Genomic DNA, 18,088 nt, shown 5'->3' with positions numbered 1-18,088 from the left:
GGATCTGTTTGTGTCCCCGTGTCTGTGGGACCCAAATTCCCTGCTGTGGCTTTGGGCTATGAACCAGCCCTTGCACAGCAATTTTGGGTGGGAAGCTCCCTCTGCTCCTCTCCCTGGTGAAGCTGCCAGGCTGCCCATCAGCTGCCAGGGAAAAGCAGGCTCCGAACTCACGGAATTTTTTCTTTTTTTGGGGTCCCTGTGTTCGAAGCTGCCTAGAAATGGATGTGCTGCTACTGGAATCGTTCCTGCAGCCCCCAGCCGTGCCTGACCGTGGAGAATGTGCTGAGGGTTTGCTCCTGCCCGGGCAAGGGGAAATGTTCTGTTCCCCCGGGCTGTTCCTCCTGCCTGTGACACAGCTGCTTCTGTGCCCCGAAACACAAAACCCCAAACCTTTGGGGAAGGCACGGCGAGGATTCTGTGGGGCCGTGGAGATGGGAACTGCTCCCAGCTGAGCCTGATCTCCTCCAGCCTGGGCTCCAGGCGAGCTATAAATACAGAGAAAACAGGCACATGGCCGGGCTGTGCTCGGCATTTCATCCCCCACTCTCAATTTCCGCGGGTTCGTGGGTTTAACTTATTTGAGCACAGTTTTCTGCGATTTAATATAGAATTATTTTAGATCAGAAACCGGTAGGAAAAGAGCTGACACTCTTTTTGCTGCTGCCTCCCCCTCCCCGCCCCCCTTTTTAAGGGAAAGAGCTTTATCTTAATTAAAGTTTAATTAAGGATCACGTTTGGCAGTACTTTTCACACCGATCTACACCAGCAGATTTTCTAAGGCTTAACTTTATCGTGCAGAAAATCCTCTTTTATTACTCCCAACCTGTTGTAAAAGCTGTTGGCACAGAGCGATGGCTGCTTCATTCACTGGCCTTGTTTGCCGCTGGAAAATTCCCAAGTCTCTGGAGACAGCACCACTGTGGTTCAATTTAATATCTGTCCTATCACTACAAGACTCGAGCTCATTATTAATGATACTATTCATTAATTTCTTGTTGGGCTGATGTTGTTATTTATTAAAATATTAAAGAAAGCTCCTGGGACACATCCATAATGAGGGACACCTCCATGCGGCCGGGGCTGGGAGCAGGGATGGATTTGGTGGATTTTTGCCCCCACCAGCAGCCTCTCCTCCCTCATTAGTCCTGCTGCCTCTGAGTGACACCGTAAATCCATTTCGTGCTCTGCCCAACCGGCTCCTCGCACAAATGGGGGGCTCTCTTCTCTCTCTCTTTTTTTTTTTTTTTTTTTTTTTTTTAATGAGCCATTCCTATGCAAAATGAATTGACTGCTGTCTAACTCGTCTAATCTGCCCCTCTTTGGGGGAAGGACTAAATTGCCTATATTTATATAGGGGATAAATAAAAACCGACAGATTTTTTTTTTCGCACCCCCCACCCCCCCTCCCCTTTTCGGGTCTTACATTTGGGAAAATCTCAACGCCATAAATTCTGGGCTTTAAGGACCTGCCACCTTAGCTAACTAAAAGCCCGGCGTGACATTTAGAGGCGCGATGGTTGTATTTAAAAAAGCCTCCACCAGCAGTTTGTGCCCCGCCTCGGCCCCGGGATGCCCTCCCTCCCGGAGCCAGGTAGCGCCTGCAGAAATTCCGAGGGCTTTTGATGTATGGCTCACCCTTTTCAGCACAGGCATCTCACTCGTGCCTGCTCCGAGCCAAATAAATCAAATAAACCCGTAATTAATTTAGCGGTGATGTCACACCGCCGGGCTGGCTGCTGCAAGGGGGACCCGTGCCCAGGGTCCCTTTTTTGGCCGCCTGGCCTGGGTGAAATCTGCATCACAATCGGGGTGCCATCTGAAGGTGAAGTTTTAATTTGTCCCGGGCCGTTGTTATTTTTTTCCACCCCGCACAAATAATGAAGAAATAGCTCCCTGTTTTCCGAGGATTAGCCGGGAGTAATTGCAGCCTGCTTTGATCCCTGTTTTAATAACGGCCCCTCTCAGCCCCTCCAGCAGCTTTGTGTGGATCGAAGCTGCTTCCATTCCCATTCCCATTCCATTCCCATTCCATTCCCATTCCCATTCCCATTCCCATTCCCATTCCCATTCCCATTCCCATTCCCTTTCCCATACCCATTCCCATTCCCATTCCCATTCCCATTCCCAGTCCCATTCCCATTCCCATTCCCATTCCCATTCCCATTCCATTCCCATTCCATTCCCATTCCCATTCCCATTCCCATTCCCATTCCATTCCCATTCCATTCCCATTCCCATTCCCGTTCCCATTCCCATTCCCGTTCCCGTTCCCGTTCCCATTCCCATTCCCATTCCTGTTCCCGTTCCCATTTCCTTTCCCATTCCCATTCCCATTCCCATTCCATTCCCTTTCCCATTCCCATTCCCATTCCCATTCCCATTCCCATTCCCATTCCATTCCCTTTCCCGTTCCCGTTCCCGTTCCCGTTCCCGTTCCCATTCCATTCTCATTCCCATTCCCATTCCCATTCCATTCCCATTCCCATTCCATTCCCATTCCCATTCCCTTTCCCATTCCAATTCCATTCCCTTTCCCATTCCCGTTCCCGTTCCCGTTCCCATTCCCATTCCATTCTCATTCCCATTCCCATTCCCATTCCCATTCCCATTCCCATTCCCATTCCCATTCCATTCTCATTCCCATTCCCATTCCCATTCCCATTCCCATTCCATTCCCATTCCCTTTCCCATTCCCATTCCATTCCCTTTCCCATTCCCGTTCCCATTCCATTCCTGTTCCCATTCCCATTCCATTCTCATTCCCATTCCCATTCCCATTCCCATTCCCATTCCCATTCCATTCCCATTCCCATTCCCATTCCCATTCCCATTCCTGTTCCCGTTCCCGTTCTCGTTCCCATTCCCATTCCCATTCCCATTCCCATTCCCATTCCCATTCCATTCCCATTCCTTTCCCTTTCCCATTCCCATTCCCATTCCTGTTCCTGTTCCCGTTCCCATTCCTATTCCCCAGCACCCACGCAGGGAATGAATGGGTGACCCAGGGAGTGCTGCTGGGCTGGCAGGGAACGTTTCCAAAAAAAAGGAACTCCTGGAGGCTCCTTCTTTCCTTCTCCAGACAAAATCGGAGTTTCCTGAAGTGGCCACTGCACCACTCCTACGACATATCTGGAAATTTAGACCCTTGTCCAGTTTAAACTGAATTAAATCCTTTATTGTGTGTTTCTTGCTGAGAGTCTGGCCTGGCCACGGGGATTCTCCCATTCCTTTCCCCAGAGCTGGTTTAGTATAATAAAACAGATTTAGGATAATTCAGATGCTGTGTTTGATACCTCCTGGGTGGCTTTGTCTGGGCTCTGTCACTGCCAGGTGAAGCTCTGGGCATCCTGGAACAGGGGTGGGTGGGAAATTCCCTCAGGAGGGGAACAGTGCTGAGTTCATTTAGGATATTCCCTCAGGAATGGAATAATGCTGTGTTCATTTGGGATATTCCCCCAAAAGTGCTGAGTTCATTTGGGATATTCCTTCAGGAAGGAATAGTGGTGTGTTCATTTAGGATATTCTCTTAGGAATGGAACAGTGCTGAGTTCACTTGGGATGTTCCCTCAATAGTGCTGAATTCATTTGGGATATTCCATCAGGATGGGAATAATGCTGAGTTAATTTGGGATATTCCCTTAGGAATGGAATAGTGCTGAATTTATTTGGGATATTTCCTCTGGAATGGAATAGTGCTGAGTTCATTTGGATATTCCATCAGGAGGAAACAGTGGTGTGTTCATTTAGGATATTCCCTTAGGAATGGATCTGTGCTGAGTTCATTTGGGATATTCCCTCAGGATGGGAATAATGCTGAATTTATTTGGGATATTCCCTTGGGAATGGAATAGTGCTGAATTTATTTGGGATATTTCCTCTGGAATGGAATAGTGCTGAGTTCATTTGGGATATTCCCTCGGGATGGGAATAGTGCTGAATTTAGGGTGGATATTCCCCCAGGAGGGGCACAGGGCAAACACACTGGGGGTGTCTCAGCCTCAAGTGCAAAGTTCAGTGAATTTGTGTTTTCCCCCACGATTTTAAACAGGATTTTACCCGGCAGTTCTGAATCTGATTTTTGACTGAACATTTTTAAGCAGGATTTTCCTGAAGATCCCCCCAGTGGGTGTTTCCAGGAATCTTGTTTGGGTTTGGGGCTGGGAGGGGCTCCCTTGCAGGGGAGAATCCTTGTTCTGACAATTGTTTGACACTCTGCTCACAGCTCCAGGGTCTCTCTGATGGCTGTGAGGGTCTCTGAGGGATGTGAGGCCACCAAAAGAGGCAGCTCTGAGCCAGCAGCTCGGGGGGGAATCTCCATTCTGCCTGTCCTGGGAGAAAGTCTCTTCTGAACCTAAAAACGAGCAGAGGCCCCTTGGCTCCAGCGAGGGCGTCCTGCAGGAACTGCCACCTTGTGCTCGGGGCCATCAATGAGAATTAAAAGGATTGGAAAGTTTGGGGATCTCTGACAGCAGAGGATGGAGCAGGTGATGAATGAAAGTGCTAAAAAAACCCCCAAATTCCAAATGTGTGTGCCTGAGATCTGGGGAAGCTTGGGGAAGGAGGGATCCTGTGCCTCAGGCTGAGCAGGAATCTCTGCCTGACTCCAACGTTCTCACATTTCCTCCCTGTGTGTTAAAACTGTCAGGCTCTGGTCATGAATTCACGAGGGCGTTTTTTGGTCCAAACTCAGCGGCACAATCAGAGCTTTAGTTCTGTTTTCTGGTCTTTTGTTTTCAAGGCCATTCCCTTGTAGGGTTTGGGGGTTCTTTTTGGGGGGGGGCTGTATTTGCAGAAGGACAGAGCAGCAGCATTGCCAAGGTGTCAAACCCACCGTGGGATCACGCCCACAAGTGCAGGGTAATAGTAATAATAATAATAATAATAATAATAATAATAATAATAATAATAATAATAATAATAACAATAATAATAATAATAATAATAAAATAATGATGAAGAAGATGATGATGATGGTGTTGCATGCTCTTCTTCATATAATAATTTTCACTTTGAATAACACATTTTGACGTGACCACACCACCTCACTTTGTTGTATGTTGTTAGGGGGCATTTCTGGTGTTTGGTCCCAGGCTGGCTTTGCTTCCCCTGCAGGACTTTTCCAGATTCTGAGATTCTCTTTCATTCTTTACTGCAGAGCTGAGCCCTGGAAGTGCCTTTTCCCTGGAAGCTGCCAGCCCTGCCAGATCCTGGCTCGTGGTTGATGCCAGCAGGGCTGGAGCTGTTCAGCAAATCCCCCCTGGCCTCGGGGCAGCTGCAGCGTCCCCAGCACATCCCCACAGCAGCTGCAGCCACAGGGCAGCAGTGCCAGCAGAGCCCAGACTGGCAGGGCTGGCCCTGCAAGGGATCCTGCCCCACCGGTGCCTCCAGAGGAGCGGGGTGTTCAGGGAGAGATGGAATTCAACATCCCAGGCTGCTGACTGGGAAAAGCCACGTGTGACAGCTCCTGCAGGAGACACACCACAGCTTTATTTCAAAGGCTTTGTTTCGATTTTTTTTTTTTCTTTTCCCTTCTTTCAAGGAGCTGTGAAGGTTTTTAATGTGAGTCTGGGTGCAGATTTTAGTGCCAGCACAGCCCCTGGCACGGCTGCTCCATGAGATCTGTGGGAAGGGACAATTTGCTGGAGGTCTCCGAGGCTCTGTGGGGAGGGTTAATAACTCCTGGAGAGGTGGGAGAAAAAGAAAGGATTTAACGTCTCCTGCAACCTGCAAGACTATGAAATGTTTCCAAGTGTAATTTTCTTGAAGTTAAAGTTGAGGTTATTAAGGTTCACTTAGCAGATAAAGTTTGCCACAATTTTCTTGGTCTCTGTGATCAGATGACAAGATTTCGAATTTATAAAAGCAGGGCAGGATGTTGGGGGCTCTGAACCATGCTCAGGGGATACACCCGGGGCCTCCCAGCTCCTCTCCTTCACACGTATTTTTATTTACAGGGAAATTTGAAAGCAATGCATTGAAGTTCCCCCAGTCACCCTTGGAGCTGGTTTCAATTTGTCGGTCTTTGTAAAGCTCGGTGTAAGGGTCGGGAGCTGCCATCCCAAACCTGTGGAATTGCCGAGTTCCTGAGCTTTTTATAAACGGGCGTTCTGCTGGAACTTCTGGGAAAACGGGTCACCTGTGAAAGAGGAACAGGTTAAGGCCAATACAGAGAAAACCGAAGCGGTTTTCTGGGGAATTCAGAGGGGAAGGAGCGTTTCCATACGGAATGTGGGTGGCTGTCACATTCCCGGCTCTGTGACTCTCGGTGCAGGCATTGTTCGGTGCTTTAAAGAACACAAAGGGCTGCCCTGTGCGGACGGGAATTTGTTTGTTCCAGGCAAAGCACAGCCAGGATTTCTGGGCTGTGGTGCTGCTGATGGAGATCTCTGGGGTTTGTGATGAAAAGGACCAGTCAAACAGGAACGGGAGAATCACCCAAAGCTGCCTCGTTTCATTTCGTGCTCCCCCTCAGAGCTCCACCAGCGAATTTTCTGCTCCCTTTTGGGAAACAGGAGAGCCCTGGAGTGTCCCAGGCCAGGCTGGACCGAGCTTGGAGCCCCCAGGGACTGTGGGATGGGATTTAAGGTCCCTCCAACCCAAACCAGCCTGGGATTTTAAATTATCGCCGAGACAATTCTTCACCTTCCTCTGAATAACCCGAGCAGGTTAAAGTCGTGTCTCTCCCTCTGCAGCTCTGCCCACTCCAGGCACTCCTGAGCGGCTTCTCAGCACCTTCTTGGAATTTTCTGCCTCTTGTTTTGGAATGTGGACACCAAAGGAGGCCAGGCTGGGCCACTGGTGGTCTCACTAACACCACGTTTGTGGATGAATCCACCTCCCTATTCCTGCTCGCTCTCCACTTCCCTGTCACTGACATATTGGATAAAGAACTAGAGAGCATGAAAAGTTATTTCTGACCTCTTGCAGTTGTATTAGTGTAAGAGAACAGCACCTTTCATATCAGCGATGTTTGTTGTATTAATGAGGCAAAAATAGCCATTAACGAGCCCTGAGCATGTACTTGAATTTCAATAAGTGCTTTCTGTGCAGAGCCAAGCAGAGATTACACATCAGACGTAGCAGCTACTGGCTATGGCCAATTTTTAAAACACAGACACTTCATTTGGAAGGTTTTCTAATGCTAAGATGGAGATCTTAAATTAAATACCCGATCATCTAAACTCATCCAGTGTTTGATTTTTAGGTCTTACTGCTTCATCCAAGCTCAAGATAAAAAGACAGGCGTTCAAATGTATAAATATGCTCAGTTCCTCAGCCAGCTCTAATTGCCTAATGCCCCTCCACACGTTACTTAAAATGGATCACGACTTAAGAAGACTTATGTACATTCCATGGATAAAATGTATTGATTTCCTGCTCGGCTCTCAGGGCAGAGGAGAGCACAAAGGCAGAGCTGTGCCTCACAGAGCAATTCCAGTCTGCCCCAGCCCGGGCTCTGAGGCACAGCACAAAACCTCCTGGAGCCCTGGGGCACATCCTGGAAATCACACCCAGCCTGTGCCCTGCAGGGTGAGCATCCCCTGGGACACATCCCGGGCTGGAAATCACACCCAGCCTGTGCCCTGCAGGGTGAGCATCCCCTGGGACACATCCCGGGCTGGAAATCACACCCAGCCTGTGCCCTGCAGGGTGAGCATCCCCTGGGGCAGGCAATGGGGATATGGGGCAGGCAATGGGGATCCCTTGGACCAGGTAATGGGAATCTGGGGCAGGCAATGGGGATTTGGGGCAGGCAATGGGGATTTGGGGCAGGCAATGGGGATCCCCTGGGGCAGGCAGTGCCCCCCTTGCAGGGAATGCACACCAGGGGCTCCAGGGGCTGCTGGAGTTGGATCCTGGGTGCCCCTGAGCTCTGACCCTGCCCCATTCCCTGTCCTGGCTCTGCTGGAGCTCATCCCTGTGCCTGCTGCAGGCCCAGCCCAGCCTCACCCTGGCCTTTGGGGTCTCTGGGTGTCCCTGCAGTGCTGCTGGGGCTGGGCTGGGGGTGCTGGGGGCTCTTCCCAGCCCAGGCTGCTCGGGGTGGTTCAAACACAGCCCCACAAAAAACCCCTGGCCCTGATCCTGCAGAGGGACTGAGCTGCAGGCAGGATTGGGAGCGGGGTCAGGATTGGGAACGGGGTCAGGATTGGGAATGGGGTCAGGATTGGGAACAGGGTCAGGATTGGGAACGGGGTCAGGATTGGGAACGGGGTCAGGATTGGGAATGGGGCCAGGATTGGGAACAGGGTCAGGATTGGGAATGGGGTCAGGATGGGGAATGGGGTCAGGATGGGGAACAGGGTCAGGATTGGGAATGGGGTCAGGATGGGGAATGGGGTCAGGATTGGGAACGGGGTCAGGATTGGGAACAGGGTCAGGATGGGGAATGGGGTCAGGATGGGGAATGGGGTCAGGATTGGAAATGAGGTCAGGACTGGGACACAGTCAGGACTGGGAATGGGGTCAGGACTGGAACAGGGTCAGTACAGGGACACGGTCAGGATAGGGAATGTGGTCACTACAGGGAATGTGGTCACTACAAGGAATGTGGTCACTATAGGAATGTGGTCAGGATTGGGAATGTGGTCACTATAGGAATGTGTCACTACAAAGAATGTGGTCACTATAGGAATGTGGTCACTATAGGAATGTGGTCACTATAGGAATGTGGTCACTATAGGAATGTGGTCACTATAGGAATGTGTCACTACAGGAACGTGCTCAGCACAGGGACAGGGATGTACTCACGGGTCCTGGCTGGGGTTTTTCCCTCCCACACTCCCGGGCTGTTCTCCATCCCTCCCTGAATTGGGAACTGGAGCCTCCAGCTCTGCTCTCATCCCTGCCCTCAGGACCCAGCCAAGCCCTGCTCTGCCTCCTCCCCCAGCTCACAGCAGCCTGGGATTTTCCTCTTTTTGGAAATCTTTCATGGCTACTCCAGGGTTTTTTCAGCACTCCAGAACAGCTGTTTAGTGGTGAGTTTTTCCTTCTTGCCATGCTCTCGACCTCTTGTCTTCCAAAAAAAGGAAAAGCATAAACCTGTGTTTCTCAAGGTAAACGTTTGGTCAATAGGAGTTTCGAGGTAAGGGTTTATGTGTCTATACCTGAACTTCCAGGCACATTTGGCTTTGAAATGCATAGAGAAAATATATAGAAAAAGAGTTTTACATCTTTAGAAAAATACACGGAGAGCTTATTTTAACTTAATAATTTATTTATTTTATTTTATTAATTAAATTATTAATGAACTCTGTATTAAACTGGAATGATTCAAAAATACATAGGCTCGCATTCAGGAGGTAAATCTGTTATGTGTGGACTCAGAATCATAAAATCCCAGAATGGTTCGGGCTGGAAGGGACCTTAAATCCCACCCAGTGCCCCCCCTGGGCACCTCCCACTGTCCCAGGAGCTCCAGCCCCAATGTCCAACCTTCCCGGGAGGAATTCCTTCCCAGATCCCATCTGACCCCACTCTGTTTCAATGTGAGGCCATTCTCCTTTTCCTGTCCCTCCAGACCCCGAAAATTTTCTCTCTCCATCTTTTCATCCCCTTCAGGTACAGGAAGGCCGCAGTTAAAATTTATTCCATTAGAATTTTAGGCCAAATTGAATACAAAATTTCAAATTAAGCAACAACAGCAACAACAACAATAAAAAAAATTTCACGAAACTTTCAGAAAGTTTCAGGAGAAAAAAAAAAAAACTAACCAAGCGCAGCACAGACTTGCATTTCTCAGCCCATGTGTATAAAAATCAGTTTGTTGCCTGCTGCCAGGCTCTGTGGGGCTGTAATTGTGCTCTGGAGGGTGAGCACAGCCAGGGGAGATTGATGGAGCCTTGTTGGGCTAATGCAGAGCAGGAGATGCTAAGGGCTTGTGACGCTCACATTTGCCTGTTCCATTACTGTGCTCTAAATGTTGTTTCCTCAGAGCCTCCTGCACTGATATTTCACTCATCTCACCCGGCTTTATTAAAAAAAAAAAAAAAAAATAGATTAAAGCCCCCCCCCCAAGAAAAATGAGAACAGAAGAGGGGAATAATCTCGCCCTCGTTTTGCAGGGAGGCATTTTGGAGGCTCCCAGGTTGTTGTTTTTCATCTCGGGTTAGAGGGGGGTGCTCGTGGGGAGGAACATCCCCCATTCTCTGTCCCTTTTAACCCAGGATGGGTTAAAAACCCCCCGAAGTTTGGGAATGGATTGTAAACTCCTGTCCCTCATCCTCCTGGACACCAGAATGGGTTAAAACCCCAAAGTTTGGACAGAAATTGTAAATGTGAGGAGGGGGCTTTGTTTGGGAGGTTTGCAGGGTTTGGTCAGCAGGGCTGGATTAGGACAGGCTCAGGATGGGATTAAATCAGGGATTAGGGCAGGTTTGGCTGGGAAGGGACCTTAAAATCTGATTATTCCATGGGCAGGGACATCTCCCACTGTCCCAGGATATTCCAGCCTGGCCTGGGACATTCCAGGGATCCAGGGGCAGCCACAGCAAATCTGGGAATTCCCAATTCCCAATATCCCATCCATCCCTGCCCTCTGGCACTGGGAGCCATTCCCTGTGTCCTGTCCCTCCATCCCTTGTCCCCAGTCCCTCTCCAGCTCTCCTGGAGCCCCTTCAGGCCCTGGAATGTGCTGGAAGCTCTCCCTGGATCCTTCCCTTCTCCAGGAGAACATTCCCAGCTCTCCCTGGATCCTTCCCTTCTCCAGGGGAACATTCCCAGCTCTCTGTCCCAGCCCGGATCCAGCAGTGCTGTCAAACATTCAATTCCCATTTTTTTTCGAATTTTTCCTTCTCCCTCTTCCTCGGGAATGTCCTGCCCTGTCTGCTGACAAACAAACCACGCCTTTCCATGGAATATTTTGGATTCCTGTTTGCTGAGAACTGCAGCCACTGCAGGGATTGTCACAGATCCGTGCCCAGCCCCAGTTCTGTGTTTAAACTCAACCTCCCTAAAATTCCAGCAAAGGAGCCCAGCCAGTGTGAGCTGCGGAATTCAGAAATCAGGAGGAAAGTGCAAAATATCTCCCAGGGAAAGTGTGGCTTTCAGGACAACTGTGACTTTTAGATTGGACAGAAATAATTTGGGATTTCTTGATAGGTTGAAGTTGAGAATTTTGGCTGATTTTTCTCTTGGAAAAATGGGGATTTCCGTGCACCTGAGCACAAATATTCTGTGTACTTGGGCTGGATTTCTTCAGTTTGAGATTTTGATTTTGGTTTGGGTTTTTTGTATGTTTTGGTTTGGTTTTCTTTGTTTTGTTTTGTTTTGGGGTGGGTTTTTTTTGGTTTTTTGTTGTTTTTTTTGGGGGTTCTTTTTTTTGGTGGCTTTTTGTTTCTTTTTTACCTTTTTATTTTTAATTTATTTTTTTTAAGGATTCATCCTTTCAATCTCCCTTTTACCAAACACCTTTTTATTTCCAAATATTCTGTTGGAAACGTCTCATTTCTCACCTCACCCCATCTTTTTTCTCACATTTTATTTGGTTAAACCCCCAGGGCTGAGCTGTGGGCAGAGCTCTAAACCCCCTCCCCACAGCTTTTCCAGGCCAGCATTTCCCCCTCATTTCTGCTGCTGGGCTCACAGAAATAAATTTCAGGATTCCTCAGTAGCTGGAAATCTCCGTGCCCTTATCCAGGCTGGGGTTTGATGAGCACTGCTGGCACTTTATTTCAGATTAAAATCACATTCAAAGTCCCCTGGTTCTGAGCCTGTCCCTAATCCTGCTCATCTGCTCCCAGCCCTTCCCTCCCCGAGCTTTTTGCCACCTGGGTGGAACTCCTGCTATCTGATTTTTATTTTATTTTATTATTTTTTTTTTTCTCTCTCTTGTGCTGCTGCCATTAGAGGGAAATGATTTTTCTTCAGTTTGCTCAAAGCCAGATTTAAAGGCAGGTCCCCGAGGCAGCAGGAAAGTCGATCCCCTAAGCTACTCCCTCATTGTTTGCTTTTTTACATGTAATATCCCATTTCTGAGCCGGGCTGTAATTTAAAATACAGCACACGCTACGTAAATACATCCCTCAGAAATGGGCCAATATGACATTTAATGGAAATTAACTGCTTTTATTGTGGTGTTTTGTTGCGTTGCCACCTGAAAAATGGATAACCCCACCTCATACACACAGAAATTTTGCCCAGGCTTTTCTTTTTTTTTTTTATTTTTTTTATTTTTTGCCAGCTCCTCGACTTTAAATGGACGTGGCTGCATTGACGCCACAACACACCCAAATATTTGTAATTTTAACTCCGGGCAATCCACCTAAAAATTCCACCCTCATCTCTCCCCCCATTAGTTATGTACTTGCAGCCCTGGAAAACGCAGGGATCCGTGGGGGAATTCCAGATAAACCCTGGAATTGATGGCAGGGCTGGAGCAGCAAAGGGTTACTGGAGCCCAGGCATTGCAGAGCACGAGCAACAGGACTCCACTGGCTTTAATTTGTCCGTGTCTTTCATTTGATACTCCCAGTATTAATAGCTTGGCGAGGAAATTCTGCAGTCATTAATCATAATAATTAATCAGATCCAATTATATTGCATATAAATGCGAACAAATTGCTGAAAAAATAATGATCTATCACCAACATGTCACGAGGAAAAAGAGACTAAAATAGTAATTAGAAGCAGGGATTTAGTTGTGTGCAAGTGCTCTGCTCCTGATTTTAGCAGTGTGATGATCTGATGATGTAATTAGTGGGAAGAAAGTCAAGCAGGCTTTTGCAGCAGACCCCTTAATGACTGTGCAGGAAAAAATATCCTTGCATTGCTGCCTGCTTTTATATTTACCATGAAACCCCCAGTGCTTGGCAGGGACGCCCGGGGGAAATGTGGATTCTGGCATTTTCCACCCAGATCGCCTTGGGATGCTGCAAAAATATTCAGAATTTCCCTCCCCCCAGAAATGGAGAGGGGAGGCAGAGCTTTCAGCCCTGCACGAAGGGTGGGATCTGGTAAAATCCAGGAATTCTAATTGTTCTGTAAAATCTAGGGAATCATTGATTCTGGTAAAATCTAGGAATTCCACTTGTTCTGGTAAATCTAGGAAATCTGATTCTGCTAAATCCAGGAATTCTGCTTTTTCTGGTAAAATCTAGGGAATTATTCATTCTGGAAACTCTAGGGAATTAGTGATTGTGGTAAAATCAAGGAATTCCACTTGTTCTGGTAAAATCCAGGAATTCTACTTGTTCTGGTAAAATCTAGGGAATTATTTGTTCTGGTAAAATCCAGGAATTCTACTTGTTCTGGTAAAATCTAGGGAATTATTCATTCTGGAAAATCTAGGGAATAATTGATTGTGGTAAAATCCAGGAATTCTACTTGTTCTGGTAAATCTAGAGAATTATTCATTCTGTAAAATCTAGGGAATTATTCATTCTGGTAAATCCAGGAATTCCACTTGTTCTGGTGAATCCAGGAAATCTGATTCTTGTAAATCTAGGAAATTACTGATTCTGGTAAAATCAAGGAATTTTACTTGTTCTGGTAAAATCTAGGAAATTATTCATTCTGGTAAAATCTAGGAAATCTGATTCTGGTAAATCAAGGAAATCTACCAGTTCTGGTTAAATCCAGGAATTTACTCATTCTGGAAAATTTAGGAAATCTACTCATTCTGGTAAATCTAAGAAATCTACTTTTTGTAAAGCCAGGAAATCTACTGATTCTGGTAAAATCTAGGAATTCTACTCGTTCAGGTAAATCCAGGAAATTATTCATTCTGGTAAATCTGGGAAATTATTCTGGTAAAATCTAGGAAATCTACTGGTTCTGGTAAATCTAGGAAATTATTCATTATGGCAAATCTAGGGAATGACTTATTCTGGTAAATTTAGGAAATCTACTGATTCTGGTAAAATCTAGGAATTCTACTCGTTCTGGTAAATCCAGGCAATTCCTCATTCTGGTAAATGCAGGCAATCTGATTCTGGCAAACCCAGGAAATGTGATTGTGGCAGATTCAAACGTGGTTAATGCAGGAAATGTGACTGTGGCAGATTCAAACCCGGCTGTAGCAGATTTAAACCCGCGCCCAGATTCGCGCCCATTATCAGTAAATTTAAACCTGCCAATGCTGATTTACTCAGTCTGGTTCTGTGGGGTCACTCGGCACCGGGGTCCCCGTTTTCCTCTCACTGCCAGGCGCTGGAGGAGCGATTCCTGCCCAGAGCAGCCAGGTTTTGGTGGTTTATTTTCTCTTTATTTTCAGTTTTATTTTGCTGTGTGGCACAGGACGCCCCGGGGCAGTGCCAGCCCTGGGGCTTGGCAGATTTTGGGTGTCCCTGGCAGGCACAGCCTGCCCGGCACATCCTGAGTGAGTTTTTTAGTCTTTAAACTCCCTGCTCCAGTGGATTACACTTGAAACACTGACTGAAGATTGATGAGCAGGTTTATGACAGATTTTCTACTTGAAAATAAATGTGAAGTTCATCATAGTTTTCAATACTAAGCACTGCACTTTCCTGCCTTTGATCTGGGTGTTGTGACTACTACAAAGAAATAAAACCTTATCTTACCTTTGCCAGCATCTACTGCAGGAGACCTCAATAATGCATAAGAACATCTGGAAGTGCGGTAATTTCGGCTATCAGAGATAAGAATTGACACAAAACAGGTAAACCCTACAAAGTCATCGTGTTGAAATGAGCTGATTAAGGTCTGGGAACATAAAACATCATGTAGAATGTTTTCATGCTTGCTCCATCTCCCCATTTTCTATATATTTATATAGAAAAGAAGGAATGCCAATTACTTCATCCTATTTTTTTTTTTTTTTTCCCCCGGTGTGTTTAATAGGTTGATTAGCTGGAAGCTGTAATATATTTTTATATAAAGAGACAGGAGTGACTGCAAATCTATTGCCATCTATTTCTGCTTGGAGTTAACTGTGAGTTCATAGAAAATACATGGGCATAGTAAACAGGGGTTTGAAATGACAATTTTTTACTGGTTGCAAGTGCTAATTGCGAGTTTCTCAAGGGTATAGAATTAATCACCTGCTAGATTTACAGTCTCTAGGTTGAGACCTGAGGATGGAGGCAATAAGAAAAGCTCTTGAGGGACATATCATATGGTGAGTCTAAATATCAGTCTCTATGCATATGTAAATTGGCAACAAAGTTTTTTCAAAGCTCAAGTATGCTAATTTCAAACAGGCAAGACTAAAGCTCGCTTTTAGCAGCTGTTTAACGTCTGCCTGTGGGTGGTAGAGAGAGCTTAAAATACAAGCAAACAGTGGTGCATAAGTAATTAAGCAACATTTTGCTGGGCATAAATAATTCTGTTTATATTGCTCTTTGAAGAGTATGGAATACAAAATAACAGCTCGAGTGCACCTCTGGTCACCAGAGGTTGGCTGTGCCTCCTCTTTACCTTTTCCAGGCAGGAATTCAGTGGGGTCGGGGCTGCTCCTGTCGTTTGTGCCTGGCAGAACTTGGCTCTGCATTGCAGCACAGCAAAACTGTTTGTAACGTGCTGGACTTGCAGCTCGAATTATTCCCTTTGCCCCTCAAAGAATTCCTGTTCCCTTTCCCCTTCAATAATTCCTCTTCCTTTCCCCCTCAAATAATTCCTCTTTTCCTCTCAAATAATTCCCCTTCTCTTTCCCTCTCAAATAATTCCCCTTTTCCCCCCAAATAGTTCATTTTCTCTTTCCCCTCAAATAATTCCTCTTTCCCTCTCAAATAATTCCCCTTTTCCCCCCAAACAGTTCATTTTCTCTTTCCCCTCAAATAATTCCTCTTTCCTTTTCCCCCTCAAATAATTCCCCTTTTCCTCTCAAATAATTCCTTTTCCCCTCAAATAATTCCTTTTCTCTTTCCCCTTAAATAGTTCCCTTTCCCCTCAAATAATTCCCCTTCCTTTTCCTCCTCAAATAATTCCCCTTCTTTTTTTCCCTCAAATAAATCCCTTTCCTTTTTTCCTTCTCAAACAATTCCCCCTTTCCCCTCAAACAATTCCCCCCCTCCCCTCAAATAATTCTCCTTTTCCTCTCAAATAATTCCTCTTCCTTTTTTTCCTCAAATAATTCCCTTTCCTTTTCCCCTCAAGTAATTCCCCTTTTTTTTTTTCCCTCTCGAATAAATCCCTTTCCTTTTTTTCCCTCTCAAACAATTCCCCTTTTCCTTGGCTCCCCAGCCTGGAGCTCCCCAGAGCTGCAGAGTGGGTCTGGGAAGGAAATTCATCTCTTTGGAGATCTCTGCACTTTCACCACATCAAAGTTGATAAAATTATGCTGCATGTGCTGTTTTGCTAAATTGTAAAAATTAGTGAGTCAACTCGACTATTTTCAAGGTCATAAGGCTGTTGATAATCCATAAAACAAAACAGCCTGACTTTTGCAGTTGTTATCACTTAAATTATTGCATGCATTAAAATAATAAGATGGTTGCCTTTATGGGATTCTCCTAAAGCCGGGAGTCACTGAAGTGGCTGAGCACAAAACGCTCGTGTAATTTTGATGGCTGCTCTGAACTGCCAGAATTGACTAAAAGCTGGAAAAACTAAAACAGAGAGATTTAAAAAAAAAAAAAAAAAAAAAAGAAAAGAAAAATCTCATTTGACTCAGTAAAGACCTTGAAATTAATCACAAGGAAGATGAAAGATGTAACATGATTTGGGAACATCTAGTCTGGAAAAAAGGATTATAAGTACTGGCTGTGATAAGAGTCGGGGTTTTAGAAGTTGGGTCTGATTAAATGGTGATGGTTTAAGGAATTAGGAGTTAAAAGAAGAGGAGGTTTGTGGAGAAACCCTCTGAGCTGTGTGCTGCTGCCACACTGACCCGACTGGGGATCCACCCGGTGATCCAACTGGTACCAGTGGCCCAACTGGTTTGGTGGCCCTGCTGCTCCCAGCTCGTGCTGCTGGGGAAGGACAGGGACCCCTGTGCAGCAGAAATGGGGCTGGGGAGCTCTCAGGAAATGGGGCAGGAGGCTGGAACAGCTCCTGTGCTTGTGGCATTTCCCATTTCCGGGAATTTTGGGTTGGTGGGTGCCCGGGGCAGAGCCCCCCAGCTCTCCTCAGCACCTTTCTTCTGGAACACCTGCAAGGTGCTGCCTCCCAGGCTGCTGAAACTCAGCTTTCCTTCCCTTCCCCTCCCTGATCTGCTCACCTTTCTCTCCCAGTTTAATTATTCATTCCCTAATTTGCTGCCTCTCTCTCTCCCCTGGCAATTTGTCACTGCGGCTGAGCGGTGCCAGCGCTCACACTGATGGGGACATGTCCCCAGAGCCACCAGCACAGCCCAGGAAAGCCCAGCCTGGCCAGGCCTGGCTTAGGGATGTCCCCTCACCGGCTCCAAAGCCCACACAAGAAGAGCCATGTGGAATTTGGGGGCTGTGCATGATCTCTGCTCCTCCCTGGCTCAGCACAGAGCAGCAGGGGATCCCCATCCCCATCCCCATTCCCATCCCATCCCCATCCCATCCCATCCCATCCCATCCCCATCCCCATCCCCATCCCCATCCCCATCCCATCCCATCCCATCCCCACCCCCGGGTGTGTCCAGGGTGGGACCCCGGGGCTGGCAGCAGCCTGGGACAGGGGCAGGTGTCCCTGCCCATGGAACTGGATGGGATTTAAGGTCCTTTCCCACCCAAACCAGTCTGGGATTCCGTGATCCCATCAAACGAGAGGGAAGATGGGGTCTGGGAGTGGGACCAGCAGTGCTGGAAATGCAGGAATTATTCCAGGTCACCTCCAGGTGACCCCGCAGGGAGGTGGCAGCCGGACACTCTGGGTGTGGGCAGAAGAGAGCCCCAAGAATGGGCAGAAATGGGAAAATGCAGGAGAGAATAAATGAGGAAACACCTGGAGACCTCGCCGGGCAGGTTTTGGTGGTTGTGGTTTCGTGGTGCTCCGTGTCAAACACAGAACTGTGCACGGAAAACTCTGGGAGCCGAAAATTGGAAATGAAGCTTTGGCTCAAGGGCTCTCACCATGCTCTGGCTGTGCCAGGACAAAGTCACTTGGAGCTCTCACATTCTAAAAGAATATTACATTCAAGGTCCTGCCAGGTGGGAATCTGCCCTCCCCCAGTTTAAGTGCTGAACCAGCCCCTCTGTTTGCTGCTGTTCCCATCCCTCGC

Source organism: Sturnus vulgaris, chromosome 7 (genome assembly GCF_052056855.1).
Source record: "Sturnus vulgaris isolate bStuVul1 chromosome 7, bStuVul1.hap1, whole genome shotgun sequence".
NCBI lineage: Eukaryota > Metazoa > Chordata > Aves > Passeriformes > Sturnidae > Sturnus > Sturnus vulgaris.
Note: the sequence above shows the minus strand (reverse complement) of the source record.